The sequence below is a fragment of the Triturus cristatus genome, chromosome 7 (genome assembly GCF_964204655.1).
Source record: "Triturus cristatus chromosome 7, aTriCri1.1, whole genome shotgun sequence".
NCBI classification, from domain to species: domain Eukaryota; kingdom Metazoa; phylum Chordata; class Amphibia; order Caudata; family Salamandridae; genus Triturus; species Triturus cristatus.
This window is the reverse complement of record NC_140590.1, coordinates 1365379108-1365397310: the sequence shown is the minus strand read 5'-3', so window position 1 is coordinate 1365397310 and position 18203 is coordinate 1365379108.

The window sequence follows — 18203 nt, the reverse complement described above, 5'->3', positions numbered from 1 at the left end:
TTGTGATTATGTTTTTACATTGGGATGATCATAAATCATGTCGTTGTACACAAAAATGGATATCGAACAGTTTCGAGTACTCACAATGTATTTGTGTACTTGAACAATAAAGTTTGAATATTGACAATAGGCATACATTCGGTGTATACACAAATAATAGGCCGTAAAAGATGACGCGAGCAAGCAGTCCAATAAGAAAGCTAGATTAAAAACATCGACATCACGTGAGGATAGACAACCCAATAGGAACGTTGATAACTAGCGGGCCATGCAGTGATGTATTCACCTATCAAAAACAAAGTTCAATAAGAAAGCTAGACTGGAAACATCGATATCACGTGAGGTTAGACAACCCAACAGGGACGCGGAAAATCATTTGGTGATGCATTGAGGTGATCACCCATCGAATACGAGTACAGGGAAACTCACATCACGTGTCTAATCCAACCAATTAGGAGATAGGATACATAGGCTAAATAGGGAAGGCAAGATAACGCTGACGGTAATCTTTGTAACCGAACACGGATACCGCCGTAAGACCGCGATAGACTAAACAAAAGGTAAGGAGTGGCGACAAAGCAAGGGTGTCTTGGTAGTAGTTAGTACTTGTGTCTCTACCCTAGGAGAGGCAACAGACTCATCAGATACTCTATGTTTGTTGTGTTTTAGACCCACCCGAGCAACAAGGAGAATATTGAGCCTTGAGGTGTTGGGCTCCGATGTGGTATGGTCACTCGGCATTACTAATACTTATTCAAGGAAAGGAAAACCGGCAATAATTAACCGGTTTCATCATACACACGAGGTAAATTTCAATGATGAACCTCATGAGAGAAAAATTAAAACACAACTGTAAGACTACTAAAGACAGTTGTTTTAAAGATATAGAAATGTGAATTATAATTAGGTAATATCATTTATACCCTTTTTTGATGTGCAGATCACTATATCATGGAAAGACGTTTATATTCAAAAGATTGAGAATATTAGAAGATCGTGTGACTGAACGGAGGATATTATTTATCCATCTACTCACATACCGAAAACACATTTTGCTCCCATTAACAAAGAAGGTGAGCTAGAAGCAAACTCAAAACCTTAAGTTATATTTGAATACCTTAAGAAATGTCTTAGAGGACAACAGTGTATCCAGGATTGCCACAATACCATGTAATATAATACTAGGTGGTCGGGGTATATTAAGACTGGAGGACACTTGAGATCTAGCGTCTCACAAACAAGATAGGCTTTAAGATTCACTGTCTCCCCAGATATAATGAAATAAGATTGTACCCTGACATGAATAATAAGGGTTTCCCTGAGTATATAGTGGACAATGTTAAGACTATATGTAAAGAGTGATGGTTGTTATTTATAATAATATATATATTTATTCCATCAAGGAATAAAGAAATTTACTTAAGAATACAGGAGACAGCAACAAATTTTGTCTTGATAAAGATGGCAGTATCATTGTAAAGCCATCGAAACGCGTCAACGCCTTTTTTTCTGGAAACAGAATCCTGTGACCGGCACAGAGTAATAAGTACAAAATTCAAACTATAATTAACTGTATTGCTGAGTCCAATGGATATGTATTGGTAAAGAACAAAAATAGTGTCTCACGTATATGTTTGTCTCCATGATGCTGGTCATTTTTGGATTCTTGTAATATTGTAATTCTGTAATATTGTCCTATTTTTTAATTGATTGATTTGTATTGTTTTTAACTACTGTGTCACAATGAATATGTTATGAGAGTTTTTTTATGAACATAGGATTACAGAAAGATAATTGTCAAAATAAAATCTTTTTTTAAATATATTAGGACTAGTTTATAATGTTGTTGTCCATCTCAAGCAATTGTATGAGCAAGGGAATTCTCTCTCTTTTGTGTGGTTAGATGACCTTATTTCCCTTGTGAATTTCAAGGGGTCCCTCTCATTTACTTTACTTCTTTTGATGGAATACTCATGTCACACAGGAACAGGAATGCTGGAATGCGCCTGTACAGGTTAAAAAAACCTAAAGATTGCGCCAGAAGGGCACTTGAGACAAATGTGAGTAAACCAGGGCTACATTTTCTTTGGATCCCAAGGGCAGATGCTAACACATCTTGATGAGAACTCGCCCTGGGTTTCCATGGTACTCACTGGACCCCCCTGCATGGCGTAACTATTAAAGGACTTAAATATGCATATGATTCTCAGCTGGGAAGCAGCTAAAAGCAGGCATGGGGGATGTTGTCATGCTGCATTGGCAAATGTTCTTTGACTTCCAGGCTGAGGGCATTCAGGGCCATGGCCCTCCTCAGCTGTCCTGGAGTAAGATGGTAGCTGGGAAAGAGTTATCTGGGCAAGAGTATAGTAAGTCAGCAAATTCATTGTTGGGACGGAAAAGTCCTATGTATGGAAAAGATGTGTGACCCTGCACTGAGTTCCCGACTGTACTGTAGTCTGCATCCTTAATGCTGATATTTTTGTCGTAGGCAAATACGTATACTGCAAGTATGCCATGAAATAGGCCTGTCTCACAGATTGAGGTCTTGATGGACCGGGAGGGATGCTCAAAGTGCTACCCTCATAGTCGTGGAAGGCTTCTGCCTTTGCCAGGAACTAAGCAGCGTGAACACAGTAGTTGCAGCGTCCCGGTCATGTTCAGTAATAGTGAACAGGACCTTTTTACCCTGTGACATTGGAATGAGGCCTACAGGCTCACTCACCTTTTTAAACGTCCAGCTGCGGTGTGTTTAACTCACCCTTGGCCTACATCAGGTAGATGTGAAGTGCTGATTAGCGTATGAGTAGTGACTATGCAAGGTTGTATGTGTGCTTGGGAAGGGTACAGTACATGGATAGAGCAGTAGTGTGTAGTAAATGTGAGATTGGTGCATGTGTTTAGTGTACATGACATGAAAGCTATAGTGCTATGCAGTACATGTGCAATGAGAGCATGTGCTGGGTGTATGTATACTTGTGTGAGGTACAATACATGAAAGGTGAAGTGTTGCGCAGCATGCACATGGTGAGTGTGTGTGATAGCAGTGTGTGTGTTTTAAATAAGCACACCTTGGTTTAATATAGAAAAGCTTCAGTATTGAACAGTGCATGCATACTGAGGTACAATGCATAAATATTGTCACACCTGCTCCACTACACATATTCCATGTACCCTCTGTGGCACTTGAGCCGCCTCTCCCTGGCCACTGGGAGAAACGTTACCCCTGTGATTTGTACCATTGTGCCTAAAGTGCAACATGCTCCCAGAGACTTGTCCTGAATAGAACGATCCCCTAGATCTTATTCCTCTCATCCCACCTCCTTTCTTAGTATTGCCATAATCTGGCAGCTTCCAAGACATTTGCCCATTCCCTCCCTCTTTTTAAAATAATCACCTCTTCCGAGATCTCGCCTGAAATCCCGCAAGATTTCTAATCTCGCAACATTTGGCTGCCATTTTGGGCACTTCATAATAAATGCCATACCCCTTTCATGAGGCTTTACTTGGTTTCAGAATTCAGGCACCTTGCAGTCCTTCTCCCCAGAAGAGAGTCCAGTGCTTCCAGAATGCATTTTGTAATCAGTTGGCCTTGTTCTCGTCGAGGAATCCGCCTTATTTAAAGGCACTGCAAAAGACAAAGACGCAGCTCAGTGCACTGTACTGCAACATAGGAACCCTTAGGCCTTTTTGAGACAATAATGATCTATTCACTACCAATAGGGAAACTAAAGAGGCTTAGGACAATAGAGGCTAAGGGCCTGATTTAGATCTTGGCGCGCGGGTTTAATGGGATTTATATTTCGGTGGATGAGTTATCCATCACCATTGTGGCGGAGTAACTCGTCAGCCAACATCTAAATCAGGCCTTAAATCTACAACCCATCAAACCCTAGAGTATGCTAGTATTACTCAAAATTCACAGTGCTTCGATACATCAATGCAGAAAATGAGTAGAACTCTCTAAAGCACATCTTCAGGTTCTTAAGAACCCCGATTTAGGTGTGGTACAGATATTAGTGGGTGTGTGGTTCCGAGATATCAAAGGTTAGGAGGGGCATAGAAGTTACTATGTGCTGCATACTGTTCACTGTTAACTGTTATCCTCTCTAAAGGTCGTATTCTGTTCCCTTACCAGCGATAGAAATCCAGTAAGGAAAACCCTGACTGAGAAAAAACTGCATGCTGAGAACCCAGCAAAACCAAGCTTAAACAGGATCTCCCTCTCTCTCTCTCTCTCTCTCTCTCTCTCTCTCTCTCTCTCTCTCTCTCTCTCTCTTTTCCAAAACACCCCTTCCCCTGCCCCAACCGCTCTCTCAGTGTGTTGATGAGTGGTCAAGGAAGGTAAAGAAGTGCTCTCTTCATTCCTGCAGATTTCTGGATTTCAGGTGAGAGGAGTCTTGTCAGAAATATTAGCAATCAGGGCTGGCTTTAGCGCTGGCGGCGTCTGGTGCGACAACACACCTAATGACTGCTTCCTCGGATTCTCTCCCTACCACCGGGCAAAAGTGCCCCTCATCTCTCCAATCATACGTTATTGCTAAACGGCGCACCCTCCACAGAATAGCGCCCAGTGCGACCGCACCAGTCGCATTGACCTAAAGCCAGCCCTGTTAGCAATGGACAGTAAGTGTGTTGTGAGTGTCCATTAAGTAAATGTGCCTGCAAGGTGCATTATATGAAGGACCCTGGGTTCCATTTTGGGAAGCCCAGGCCTGCCGGGTGAAGACATGATGAGGAGATGAATCCCTGGACAGAATTGTGGATTGCGGCATTCCTGTGAGCTGGGAGAGACACAGACTAGAGGGAAGGGAGAGACTTCCTTTATGCTTCAAGAGGTTGCCCTTTGATTCAGTGACAGATCACAAAGAAGGGGCCAGGACACATCTCAGGAAGGGAGATGTGGGTTATAAGGGAATCATAAAGAGTAGGGATGGGAGCCTGGGATTACCCATTTGATAACATATCATTGTGGCTCACAGGTGTGAACGCTGGCCACTCCCATGAATTGTGGGTCAATCAATTTTGGAGTCATGCCTGCTGTGACAGACATGCTTCATGGAGAAAAGAAGAAGGAGAGAAGTGTCCACTGCAAAAAAAGCAGAACTCCAGCATAAAACTTCAAAGAATTGGTGGCTAGAAAAGGACTATAAGAAGGGTATGCAGAATCTCCAAAATGTTGTAATCTGTCAAGCAGAGACAGATGGGCTGTGTGAGAATGGGGAGCTCTGCAAGACTTCTGTTTGTGACCAGGACTGGGGGCCAAGGCCTGCTCGTCTCCCTGCTGGGTGAGGAAACATCACCCAGGGAAACCAAGACCACCTGCCCTGGAGCACCAGTGCCTGTCTGCTTGCCAAGACCAGTGTGCCCTGTGAAAAAGAGGAGAGCATTGGAGGGAGTGAGGTCCAGTGGGGAGCCATACTGTGATGACTCCCTGTGTGAGGATTTGGCTGTGCACCAATCAGGCCTACGCCCATGCGCAGGACTGTTTTCAGTGTTCCCTGTATGCCAGGAGAGGGCCACCATAGACTGTGCCAAGTATCGAGCGATGTGAAGAGGTCTACACGTTCTTGTTGCGGTGACCCCATATGCCAGAGAGGGCCACCGGTGAAGAAGTTGTATGATGAGCGTGCCAGGACTAATGACAGCCCGAGCGGTGACCTCATATGCCAGGATGGGCCACGGTGGTGAGGTAATTGTACCCAAGGAGTCTTTGTTGTGTTAGGTAGATCCCATAGCAACTTAGTGTGCCAGTAGGGGCTGTCGGTAAAAATGTATCAAAGACTTGGGGCCATCGCCTGGAACTGGAGCGAGGGTGTGACAGGCAGGTCTAGCCACACTGAAGAATCTGCCCCGACAGATCCCCATGGACCAGGATGACACCAAGGAAAATGATACTCCCTTGCGGCACTTCAGCCGGAAGCTGAAGGACGGAATTCCCCCCGCCATGGAGAACTTGGCTTACCGCATTGTTGTGAGCTGGAAGATGCTGCAGTCATTGGGGAGAGTGGCCATGACACTCTGTGCAGTCAGCCTGAGCCCACCTGACTCTGTTGTGTGTACCGTAAGCAGCCCAAATTCTCAGAGCATGATCTGAGTTTGCGAGTGCCCATGCTGAGGGCACACATTGCAAAGCTGAATGCTTCCATGCTGTAGGAGCGGGTAAGATTCGAACTGGGGCCTGTGGGCCCCTGGGGATTTGCTGCTGAATGACCTGTAGCACCATCAACACTTCCGACTAAAATCCTGAAGAGTCAAAGATAACTCTTTAGTACAGCCTAAATGTTTGCATCCCTGATGTGACCACCAGTCGATGGAGAATACCCCAGAACATGTTATTTGAAAGAGGCTGACAACTGCTAGAGTCCGGACCTCAAGGGTGATTGTGTTGTTGCATTTGAAAGTTGCATGTCTTTGCATGTGTAGAGTTAGAAAAGAAAGACTACTTTTTCTTATAAAAGCAAGTATTTGTCAGGACATTGTTTTATTGTGCGTACTGTTTGCACTTTGAGTTATTAGTAGTGTTCCCTGACCTGTATGTACCCCTCTCCAACTCCAGAGGGAGCCTTGACTGCTCGAGCCCAGCTACCACCGAGAGTTAAGTGCAGAATTGGTACTTGGCTCAATTGAGTGGGCTGCACACCAAGACATCAGGAGTAAAAGGCCTCAACCTCTACGGTTGGGCCCAATAACCCCCGCTTGTCCTGTGGTCCTCTAAAAGGGGTTCTGACAACCACATTCCCAAATGTATGTCCCTTCTGAATGAGATAAGGCCCTGGCAACAACTCTCGTGTCCATTCTCCTCATCTTCTCAAGATGATTTTGGAGTAATGGAAGAATCTACTAATGGATCTTAACTTTCTTGGTCCAAATAGAGCCCCAAATAGGTATTCCTAACTCCAAAAGGCTAAGTCTTATCAATAAGCTAGCCCATCTATACTCCCTTGGACTCTCTTGGAGATTGTGCTTGGGACGCCCATTACTAATCTGGGATGTATTTACCTTACCTCCTGTCATGCCATGTTCACTGTGAGCAGATCAGATCCCTCTGGACAAACCCCCTAGCCGCCCAGCAAATGTGGCCCAACGACAAGGCTTTTGGGCTAGGCATGGTGATGGGGTCTAGTGGGGCACTGTAACGCTGGCAGCTCTTTGAAGGATAGAAGCAGTCTCTGTGTGCCACACTAGAATTCCAAGTCGTTCTGTGAGCTTCCAGTGACTGGCGATGCTTAGCGGAGAGCCACAGGGCAACACCCTTGCTGGCCTGCCCTTCTCTTTCCCTACCCCTTCTATCAGCTTCTGTTCAGTGCCTTTTCAGTGCAAGCTAAGGGCCTTGTGGGTTCGAATCTTGAGATGCCAATATTTCAAAGTAACAGCTGAAACTCTTGCCCGACAGTTTCACTTAGAAGCCGGCCATCCACATATCGCAGAGGGTACGACAACCATTGTACCGCACAAGGTGAATAAATATTTCAGAATAATTTGCAAAACAACCCCCTACTGTTTGGTGGACTCTATCCTCCCAATGGCAGTACGGCTAGGAAGGGAGAAGGGGAAGCATGATCAGCTGACAAGAGCAAAGGAGCGCTCTGGCAGAGTGATGTGGCGCTCCAACCGTCCTTGAGGCAAGACAACTTACGTGCACGGGTGCAATACATGTACTACTACTACTAATGTGGTATAAACGTCACTGCAAGCAGAAGTCTTGTACAATAGATCGAATGTGCTATGCAGGATTCCATAGGAAAGGGTATTGCTAGGTTTTTAAGCTGCTCTCCTTGGGTATAAATTGAGAGAAGGATCCTTCTTGAATTTGTACCTCTAATTTCAGGGTTGACATTTCTTTGCAAAACTCAGTTCCTTACCAAATAAAGCACGACAGTCTTCCAAAATGTGTGTTGCACACACATCTAACAGAAGAAAGAGTTTGGGCCAAATGTACTTAAATGCATTTTTGCGATTCCTTAATAGCGATTTTTAGGGAATCGCTATTAAGGACTCGCAAAATGCCATGTAGGTAGGAATCGCAATATTTTTTGCGATTCATTAATATTCCTTAATTGCGAATCGCAAATTGCATTCCCATTCATTCCTATGGGCCTAGAGGCCCATGGGAATGAATGTGAATTGCACAATAGGTACTCGTAAATTGCGTGCGCAATTTCAAGGGTGCAAGGGTTCCAGACGGACACCCTGTTGCACCCCTGAAATGTGCATGTGTTAAAGTTGGTGGTAATTAGCGATTCTTTAAGGCTAAATTGCACTTTCATTTGTGCTACTTACATTGCATTTAAGAAATCGCAATTTGCAATTCCTTAAATGCAATCTCAAAATAGGGAATCACAAATTATGTGATTCCTTATTTTGCGAGGGGCTCATTGTGTGCTACATTGCACACTGCTAATTTGTGATCGCAAACACTGTGAGCGCAAATTGGCTTCCTACATCTGGCCCTTTATCTCTAATTTATGCGTTATCTTATGATGTTTGCTGGGTCCTGGTGTATATTTTATTTAGTTCCCTCACTTTCGCGATATGAATATTTGCTTCAACATGAGATTAATCTCACTTCTGTCCTTATTATGTTATGCGTGTATTTCACTACTACTTTACCTGTCACTGGCAAGCGTGTTAATAATGCAGGCGAATTCTGGGCAGCTGATGTAACAGAAGGAGGATTTTGATGGGAAAAGACGTTGATCTACAGCACTCCATGCCTCTTTCAAAAGATACTCTGAAGGATTAGGAATCCATGTTGTCTTGTGCTCCCAAAAGTTGGTGCCATGATTCGTCTGCTCTTAGGGAAACGAAGCCAGCAACTTTGGCATTTAATTAAGGCGGGAGTTTCCACCCAAGAGTTTGTTCCAAAAAGGTTTCGGATGAAGTTGAGCTGGTGCCACCTCTTCCCCTCAGCACTTAATTCACACCCCTGCTATTGCTGCCTTTGTTTAACACAGAGGAAGGATGCACAGAAAGGTTTGCCTCATATTAGTGAGAGAATGAGGCTGAATTAATCGTTGGATGAATGCAAGTGGAGTGAAAACATCTAGGGGCTTATTTACAAGCCCCTTGCGCTGCCGGTACTTAGTTTCCCCCATTTTAAAAGTGACGTACCTGCGGCGCAAGGGGCTTGTAATAAGCCCCCTAGCACTTTGGATCATTGGTCGATACCCACACTCATGCAGACTCGTTTCCCTTACCTAGCAACCGCCCATTATGGTGATCCTCATGCATGGGGTTGAGTGCCAAATGCACCGAGCTACACATCTCAACAAGAGAGGACTGGCATGCTTGAATCTGGTGTAAGAGCTTTGAGTCTGTGTGAATGAAGACTCCATTTCAAGCATTCAACCTCATAACTTTTCACTTCAGTGCCTCCACCTGGCTGTTTCCATACAGGATCTCGTTACTGCTTTAGAAACATTACTTGCACACTGTTGGATGGGCGCCGTACTTAGAACGTCAATAAGAACAATATCCGTAATAAAGAGGCAGGCAAAATCACACCATGGTGCTGGTTTAGTGGCTCTCCATATATCACTGAATGGTTTCATAATGTCTGGCACTGATGTGCCTACACCCTCCAAATTAAATCCTGTGAGTACCCTCACTCCTCCAGTGAGGAGGCAGATAAGCAATTAAGGCAAAGCAGACTCTAAGCAGCCATTGTGCTGAAGTAAACCTCCTAGGACCCTCAGATGTCCATGGATAATTCTGGCATGCATTCAGTCTCAGCGTGAGCACTTTGGCACATGCCTTGCTACATGCAAAGATAAAGGCAGCTCTCCCACCTGGACACAGGACCACCTAATTTGTTCTCACTCTCCCTGGGTTGTAGTCCCATAGCGATAACTCGCCATCTGTCATGAATTTGGTGCTATGATAAGAATCTGTAGAAACATGGTTTTGACAGCTCTTCGACAGCTCCTCCACATCTTCTTCTGTAGCAGTGACAGAAGGTCAGCCCAGGCTCAGGGGTTTGCCCACTGGTGGCTTCAGCTAGCCTAGTGCTGTCCTGTTAAGTACTCGGTGCCCTGAGGTTACTGATCATCCCCTGGAGAGGTCCTTCTAGGCTAATGTCCTCTTGAAGAAATGTTAGCATGACTCTTCCTCCACCTGTAGTGCAGGGCAGAAACCTAACTTTGTAGTAGCACCCCACTCAACTGCTCTTTACAGCCAACCAATAAACTCATCCATGCCCTTGGGGCACGCATCCAATTAGAAACGTGCAACCGCTGCAATTGAAACCAGGATATGCTTATACTTCATAGATACGCCTTGTCCCTACATCAAAAGCGTACAGTTCGATACCTCCTGAGGAGCTTTTAAGCACCCCGACTCAAAAGCTACACTATAATTGATCTCCAATCACCCTTACTTGTTTGCCTGTAGGAAGAGGTCCCTAGACAAATGTTTAAACTTGGTCTTCGAATATTACTCAACGCTGAAGAGTTCCAAAGTCCACGAGGCATCTCTGTTTTCCTGTCATTGCATATGCTGTTCCAGAGGAATTGATTACTTCTGTCAATGTTTCGTCCGGCATTGTGGCCGCATTTAGCACTGATCGCCAAGTTGTATTTGAACATCTTTTGCTTCCAGAAGGCAATGTTGTGTACTGACTTTTATTTTTTTTGCATATTTATATAGCGCGAACTCTACCCGAAGGTATTGGAGCGCTTTACATAGCACCGTATTTACATTACACATTCAGGCACGGGGAGATCAGGGGGCAGATTTATGAGGTTTTGCCGTAGGGAAGCGCAGCAGGCCTTCCTGCTGCGCTTCCCTACGGCAAAAGAAAAGGGCAGGGATGCGCCGTATCTATAAAATGCGGCGCATTCCTGACCTTTTCCCCTGCGCCGGCGCACAATGGGCTGCGTGCGCCAACGCAGGCACCTCTGTACCATGGTGCAAGGGTGCCTGCGTTGCGGAGATGAATATTTTTGTACAGGAAGGGAAACCTTTCTGTACAAAAATATTCACAAGAGGTTTTTCCTCTTTGTATGGGTGCTGCAGAATGCAGCACACATAGAAAAAGGAAAAACGAGGAGAAATAAAGATATTTCTCCCCGTTGCGCCTCCCTTACGCCTCCCCTGGGGAGGCGGAAGCTTTTGGCGCTGCCTCAGATTTACGATTTCTCGTAAATCTGGGGCAGTGTCAAAAGGCCATGGGTGTTGCTGGGAACGCCCCCAGCAACACCCATTGCACGCCCCTTTAACGCAGAACACTGCGTTAAAGGGACTGATATTTATGAGGCAGCATTAAGCCAAAAAAAGTGGCTCAGTGCTGCCTGATAAATATCACGCAGGCTTCTGCGCCACGGAACGTCACAAAAAGTGACGTTCCGATGGCGCAACGGGCCTCATAAATCTGCCCCTAAGTGATTTGCCCAGAATCACAGGATGTGGACGCGACCTCGAGGCTCGAACCCTGGTTTCCTGCACCAGAGGCGGCAGCGCAGCTGACGGACCTACTCATAATATTAGACGTGTGCAGAAATTGTGTAATTTCCTTTGTGGAAATTACGTAACATTTCCGAAACATGACATAGAATTACAAAATCAGAGGAAATGCAGATCTAGCATTTTGCACTATGGGTAGTACAAAATGCATCCTTACGTTCATAAAAAAAAAAAAATGTGCATGACGCAAACAGTCGGTTGTGTTTTGTTCATTCACGTTGTACCCCGTGCTCCTGTGGTAGGATTGATACCCAAATGGGAGCACAATTACAGGACGTGGTAGAAATGCATTATTTCAGGTATTTCACATAAAAAAAGCATTATGTGAAATGCTGGATGTTATGCAAGATTACAACGGTGGAACCGACGTTGCACCCGAGACTACATAATATCCCTTTCCTCCACTCATCCTTGCTGTCCTTGCTCCTGATCAATTAAGCTGTTTACCGATGAAGTTTGTTACAGCATCCTTTCTTATTAATTTTCCATCAATGCCCCAACCAAACCTTTCTGTGATTGGCTTCCGGTCTACTACTTCTGCAAAGGATTCATAAAGAAAGCTAAAACTCACAATGATAATCGCTTCTGGCAGTTTGTCCTGCCACTAAAGTCCCAGTTGTCATCACACAAAACACAGCAACATCCTTTTCTGACTCCCACAAAGCACCACACAATGCACACACACACAAGAGACATCCTGCAACAAGACACTGATACCTTCAACACAACCACACAACATAACACTGCCCTTCTTGGTAAAGGTAAGCTATTGGTGATTTGAAGGATATTGCACTGAGTTGTATTTTGAGATATTGCCCCAACCATGAATCCTTACTTTTAAGGGACCTTTACTTGTATGTAAATAGTTATGTATTGTATTAAGACGAGAGATATAATTATCTCCAAAAAATGTCATCCAAAAGCCACCTATAATGATTGCAAAACCTATATCTGCATTATAGTATTTCAGATTATCTTTGCCTAGTAAAATATTAGGAAAATCAGGGGCATTGGCTAGGATCTTGAAGGTGGTGTTTCCGATAACCTTGTCCCCGAGAGGTTCTAACTGCTGATGGTTGGTTTTGGTATGTTGCATAATGTCTGCATCTGCACTGGATCTGGAGGAAGTGACCCTCTAATTTATAGTGTACTCCTAATTTCCCTTGCCTTAGAGTTTTCAGATCCTTCCTGAATTTCTTGTAAAAGGGTTGTAAAAGGTTTAGTATCTCAGTATGGAGTCTAGTACATTCCAGAGTTGTGTTCCGAGCATCCAATGATTCTGCCTTTGTGTTTCTTCTATCTCATCTGCTCAAAGCACATTAGCCAGAGTTGCTTTAATCTTGGTTCTCTAGAAGAGTCATGACATATTTTTAGATTTCAAAGGTCTCATTGACCAATCTTCCACACAGATTGGTGGATAAAACTAATGATCTTGAACTTGATACATTCTTGGACCGAGGGCCAAAGATGGGACTTCTGGACCAGGGCACGAAGCCGCAATCATTTGGTTTAGACACATCGTGGCAGCCTGTTCTACATCCTCTGTATTAAGATTTTCACTTTTGGGATGACAGGACTTATCATCTTACAGTAGTTAGATTTGGAGAATGTATTGGATCTGCTAAGTTCTATCCAGTGATACTGGTAGGGGTGCTGGAGGACATTCTTCAAAATGGAGATCGGCAGGATGTGTTCCTTTAAGTACTGCATACTTGGAGTACAAAAAATAGATCAGTGCCAATCACACTACTAGGTTTTTGACACTCTGAACATGTCTGGGACATGGGACTTGGCCTTGATGGTTTCAGACTGATTCTGATGAAGTGAACCTCAGTTTTATTTCGACTGAACCACACAAACATTGGGGAGAATTGGCTATGTAGCTTTCGCTATCAGATGAAGTGTGCAGCCGGAGGTGAATCTGGAACTGTCATCATAAATGTGGAATATGAGTTTGGAGTTTGACTGTGTAGCATGTTCCCCTTGACCCATTGAACAGAAGCGTTGAGAGGTATGAGCTTTTGAGGACCCGCAATGTGACAAGTCTGCTGTCTGGACGGTCACTAAGGACATGTGTAGGCTTTGGTTTGTGAGGAAGGATTTCATCTAAGCAATGGCTGGCACCTCTCCACACTGTCTTGCTTTCAGTTACGTTCAGTTGAGAACAAACTAGTAGTCACTGGTGAGAGATGTGTCATGGATGGTGAAGGCACCTGTTATAGAGCTGTACAGAGCTGTTCTCTGATATGTGTCAGAACCTTTTCAGGGCCTTTCTCTTGTTTGAAGCATACTTGGCAGTCATGAATGGTATTATGGTTCCATGTAGACCTTGGATAGCTTTATCGCTTCTTCTCCCATAACATTGGGAACAACAGGATTGAAACTGGTCGATTGCTTGATGGTCAGAAGGTATTTTCAAGACATGGGAGATAACTACATGCTTAAGCTGGTCTGGAACTTGGCATAGGAGAATCAAGGTGTTTAACAGATATGTCATATCCAATGCTAACAGTGGGAATAATTCACATAATGTTGCATTTAATATTGAGCGCTTGCAACTTTAATGCCCGATCTGCTTCCAGAACATGGGACTCACTCAGTCATTAAAAAGTGCTATCATCGGCCTTTGGCTTGGGTACCTTTACAGCAGGAGAAAGAATTTCGACACCTAAAATTCTCCTCAGTTTCCCTTAGAGCTATGTTATCTTTGAATCCGAGAAGGACAGAAATGCCTTGCAGTGTTGATGTGAGACAATTCTTTTAGTATCTTTGGATCAGCGATTTCCTGGTAAACCTTGAGAAGCTTCGTTAGTGGACCTAATGCACTGATAATTCGATTCATATCATACTTTTTTGTTTTTGGTTGCTTTGCAGTAGTGTCTCATATGAAGTTTGAAGTGATTCCTAACTTTTTCCGATCAAGTCTTCACTGGAGACATCCTACCACACAGCTCGTTCGCCTCAGATTGACAAACCCATATAATGTGCTATGTCTGCAGTCTCTGATTCCTCGCTTGGAACGGAGTTCATTTAGTATTTTCAGGTTGTGGTTGAGATTGTTATGGGGCTGCTCCCAATCTGCTTTGTGGGCCTTTCTGTTGTTATGTAGTTCATTCCATCAACAACACGCCATTGAGATATTCCAGGTTCACTTTCTTTAGGTCTCTAAATAGGGTTTAAGTAGGGGAGCTGTAGGGTAGCTGGTATGTACAAGAGTGTACATGTTATTAGATTATAGATTTTAGAGACCAGTTACACAACGTATTTATTAAAATCTTATTAAGTTTTAAACAATTGTGATAAAATAGAAAGTAAAAACAATTTACAAAAGGAATATGGAATTTAGCAATAAAAGTAGGAATCTCAACATGAGAATGGTAATTACATGTAGAAACTGGTAATCAAATCAATGATAATGATAATAATACTATACGTCAATGAAGCTAGGGCACCAGGCTATACCCTCTATAACATATTTTTAAAGATCTAATGTTCATGGAGCTCTGGTGTTCGCAAAGCTAAAAGCACACATTGAATAGGAGAAACACAGAACCGCCACATTGCTGTAAGAAAGTGGTATCATGATTGCAGTGGGATTGTAAATGGCTATTGTTCTCAAAGTTTAGTCAATAGCAACACAGGATACCATAAGAAAAGGGAGTGCAGTCTTCTAATAAAATGGTTACTTTATAGTAATTCCGTAACGGTAACAGATCTCAATCCAAGATGTTTTCGAACTCAACTGGACATAAAACATACAACAGCAATACAACTTACATTATACCTTGTATCAGCAAAAGAAGGCTACAGCCGCTGCGGCCCATGCAGGTAAGAGCCGTTGGGCGGTGGGGCCAGGATGGTCGGAGGGGATTTCGACAGACGACGCAGGAAAATTAATTATTTATTTAATTTTCGCTCGAGGTCGTCTGTCGAATCCTCTCTCAACACGGCCCCACCGCTCTTACCTGCACGGGCCACGGCTGGGCTACAGAGTCTTCGAGTATGTGTCCATGTACAGATGATAAGGTGTTACTCCTACCTTGGGGTTTCCAGGAGGCAAGCCCAAGGGTGTACAGGGCTTGCTACAGACCTGGAATGTCCCTGGATTCCTCTAGCTGGCTATCCAATGAGGTGTTCTGTGAGACAACCACGGGTAGGAAACAACAAATAACAGAGGCTGACGCAGCTGATGCTATCCTCTGTCTTACCTGCGCTTGCAGTCAGTCTTTCTTAGACAGCCCTTCTCCATCTCTGGTGAGGGGGTTCAAATTGTTTCAATCTGCAAAGGCCCTCTCTCCAGAATTCACATCTGGGGCATCTGCCTATAGTCAGAGGATGAGCTTCACCTGCCAGGGGGCTATATAGGATAACTATGTGTATTCCCACCCAGACAGTCCCTAAACCAAATAGAACAAGAGAAGTGGGTCACGGGGTGTCTTTTGTGGTAGACATACATTCTCCATCTTGCAAGTCTAATGTTTGCTAAGGGTTTTCTCAGTGATAACTTTCGTAATGCTCACATTGACTCAAATAAAAAATAAACATGGAGAGGCTTTTATCTGCTCCAAGCCTTTAAAGTTAATATCGTTAAAACAAACAATTGATGGACGTTAAATCCATCGTTCTTTTGCCCACTACGCCACCCCAGTTCAGACATGGCCATATGCAAATCAGTCTTGACCCTGTGCCTCATGGGAACAGTCCAGCCCGAACTGCCAAGCCATGTCTTCCCTGGACCGGAATCAAGCATCCTAGGACCGGTTTCTGGCTATCAGCCGCCATCAGCCAGGATAGCTTGACTCCAGTGACGTAGTGAGCACGGGACCCACGTCTGGGCATACCCATCCCACTTAGGGCGAAAAGCGTTACAACAAACAATTGATGGACGGAATGCTGACAATGCAGACATTCTCCCCCAGTCAAGAGATCTGGGTTAAATCCATCGTTCTTTTGCCCACTACGCCACCCCAGTTCAGACATGGCCATATGCAAATCAGTCTTGACCCTGTGCCTCATGGGAACAGTCCAGCCTGAACTGCCAAGCCATGTCTTCCCTGGACCGGAATCAAGCATCCTAGGACCGGTTTCTGGCTATCAGCCGTCATCAGCCAGGATAGCTTGACTCCAGTGGCGTAGTGAGCCCGGGACCCACGTCTGGGCATACCCATCCCACTTAGGGCGAAAAGCGTTACAGACTAATTTGCATATGGCTGGGTTCAAACTGGAATGGCATGGTGAGCAAAAAAACGATGGATTTAGGCCCAGATCTCTGTACCGGGGTGAATGTATGACATTGTTCTGCATTCTGTCCATCAATTGTTGTTTTTGCATTTGTCACCCCAAGTGGGACGGGTATGCTCAGACGTGAGTCCCGTGCTCTCCATGCCACTGGAATCAAGCTATCCTGGCTGAAGAGGGGTGAAACCCCGAAACCGGTCCTAGGATGCTTGTTTCCAGTCCAGGAAGGACCTGGCTTGGTAGTTCAGGCTGGACTGTTCCCATGAGGCACAGGGTCAAGACTGATTTGCATATGGCTGGGTTCAAACTGGAATGGCATGGTGAGCAAAAAAACGATGGATTTAGGCCCAGATCTCTGTACTGGGGTGAATGTATGACATTGTTCTGCATTCTGTCCATCAATTGTTGTTTTTGCATTTGTCACCCCAAGTGGGACGGGTATGCTCAGACGTGAGTCCCGTGCTCTCCATGCCACTGGAATCAAGCTATCCTGGCTGAAGAGGGGTGAAACCCCAAAACCGGTCCTAGGATGCTTGTTTCCAGTCCGGGAAGGACCTGGCTTGGCAGTTCAGGCAGGACTGTTCCCATGAGGCACAGGGTCAAGACTGATTTGCATATGGCTGGGTTCAAACTGGAATGGCATGGTGAGCAAAAAAACGATGGATTTAGGCCCAGATCTCTGTACTGGGGTGAATGTATGACATTGTTCTGCATTCTGTCCATCAATTGTTGTTTTTGCATTTAAAGTTAATATGACCTGGGGAGGCAAGTACTCATATAGGCACTTTCTATAGGCGCAACTAGACACCCCACAACCACAAATAACTACCATTAGCCAGGGTGCAAGAGTGCCTGCGTTGCATCCAGTATTGTTTTTGTGCTGGAATGGGCACCCAAATTATACCCATTCTGAGTGAGACTGGCAACTTCTCCATTAACCCAGACTGTACGATGATAGGTCCTATTAGTACCAGATTAATAGATTAACATAGGTTGGACAGAAGACTTTATCCTGTGTTGCTGGGGGGAGATTGGCTATAGGCTGTCCAGATGCTCAAAGGGTGATCTTGTGCCTTCAGTGTGTGTGGCTTAATTATATTAGGTGAATGGTGGGGTACATTTGAGACTGGGTGTGTGCTGCACAAGTATGTAATCCTCTTGTAGCATACTGTCCATGGTGGAGATGCAAGTCTTCAATGCTTCCTAACCTCGCCTCCCTGAAGACAGTTACAATTGGTGGATGAAGCGAAAGGTTCCAACGTATTTTATTTGTTACATTAGGATTCTTCCTGCAGTAGTGAAAAACTACTTGCCTCCCGCTTCTTCATCTAGTGCTATTGGTCTCCAAGGAAATGAGAACAAATGGAAAGGGCTCTCTGACCCTGAGTGGACAAAAAAACAACCCCGATCAGTCCATACTGGTTTGACCAGTGATTCTTGGCTTCATATATAAGAACTGTTCTTCTCTAGAATTTTACTATTTTATATTGCTAGATTTGTAGACT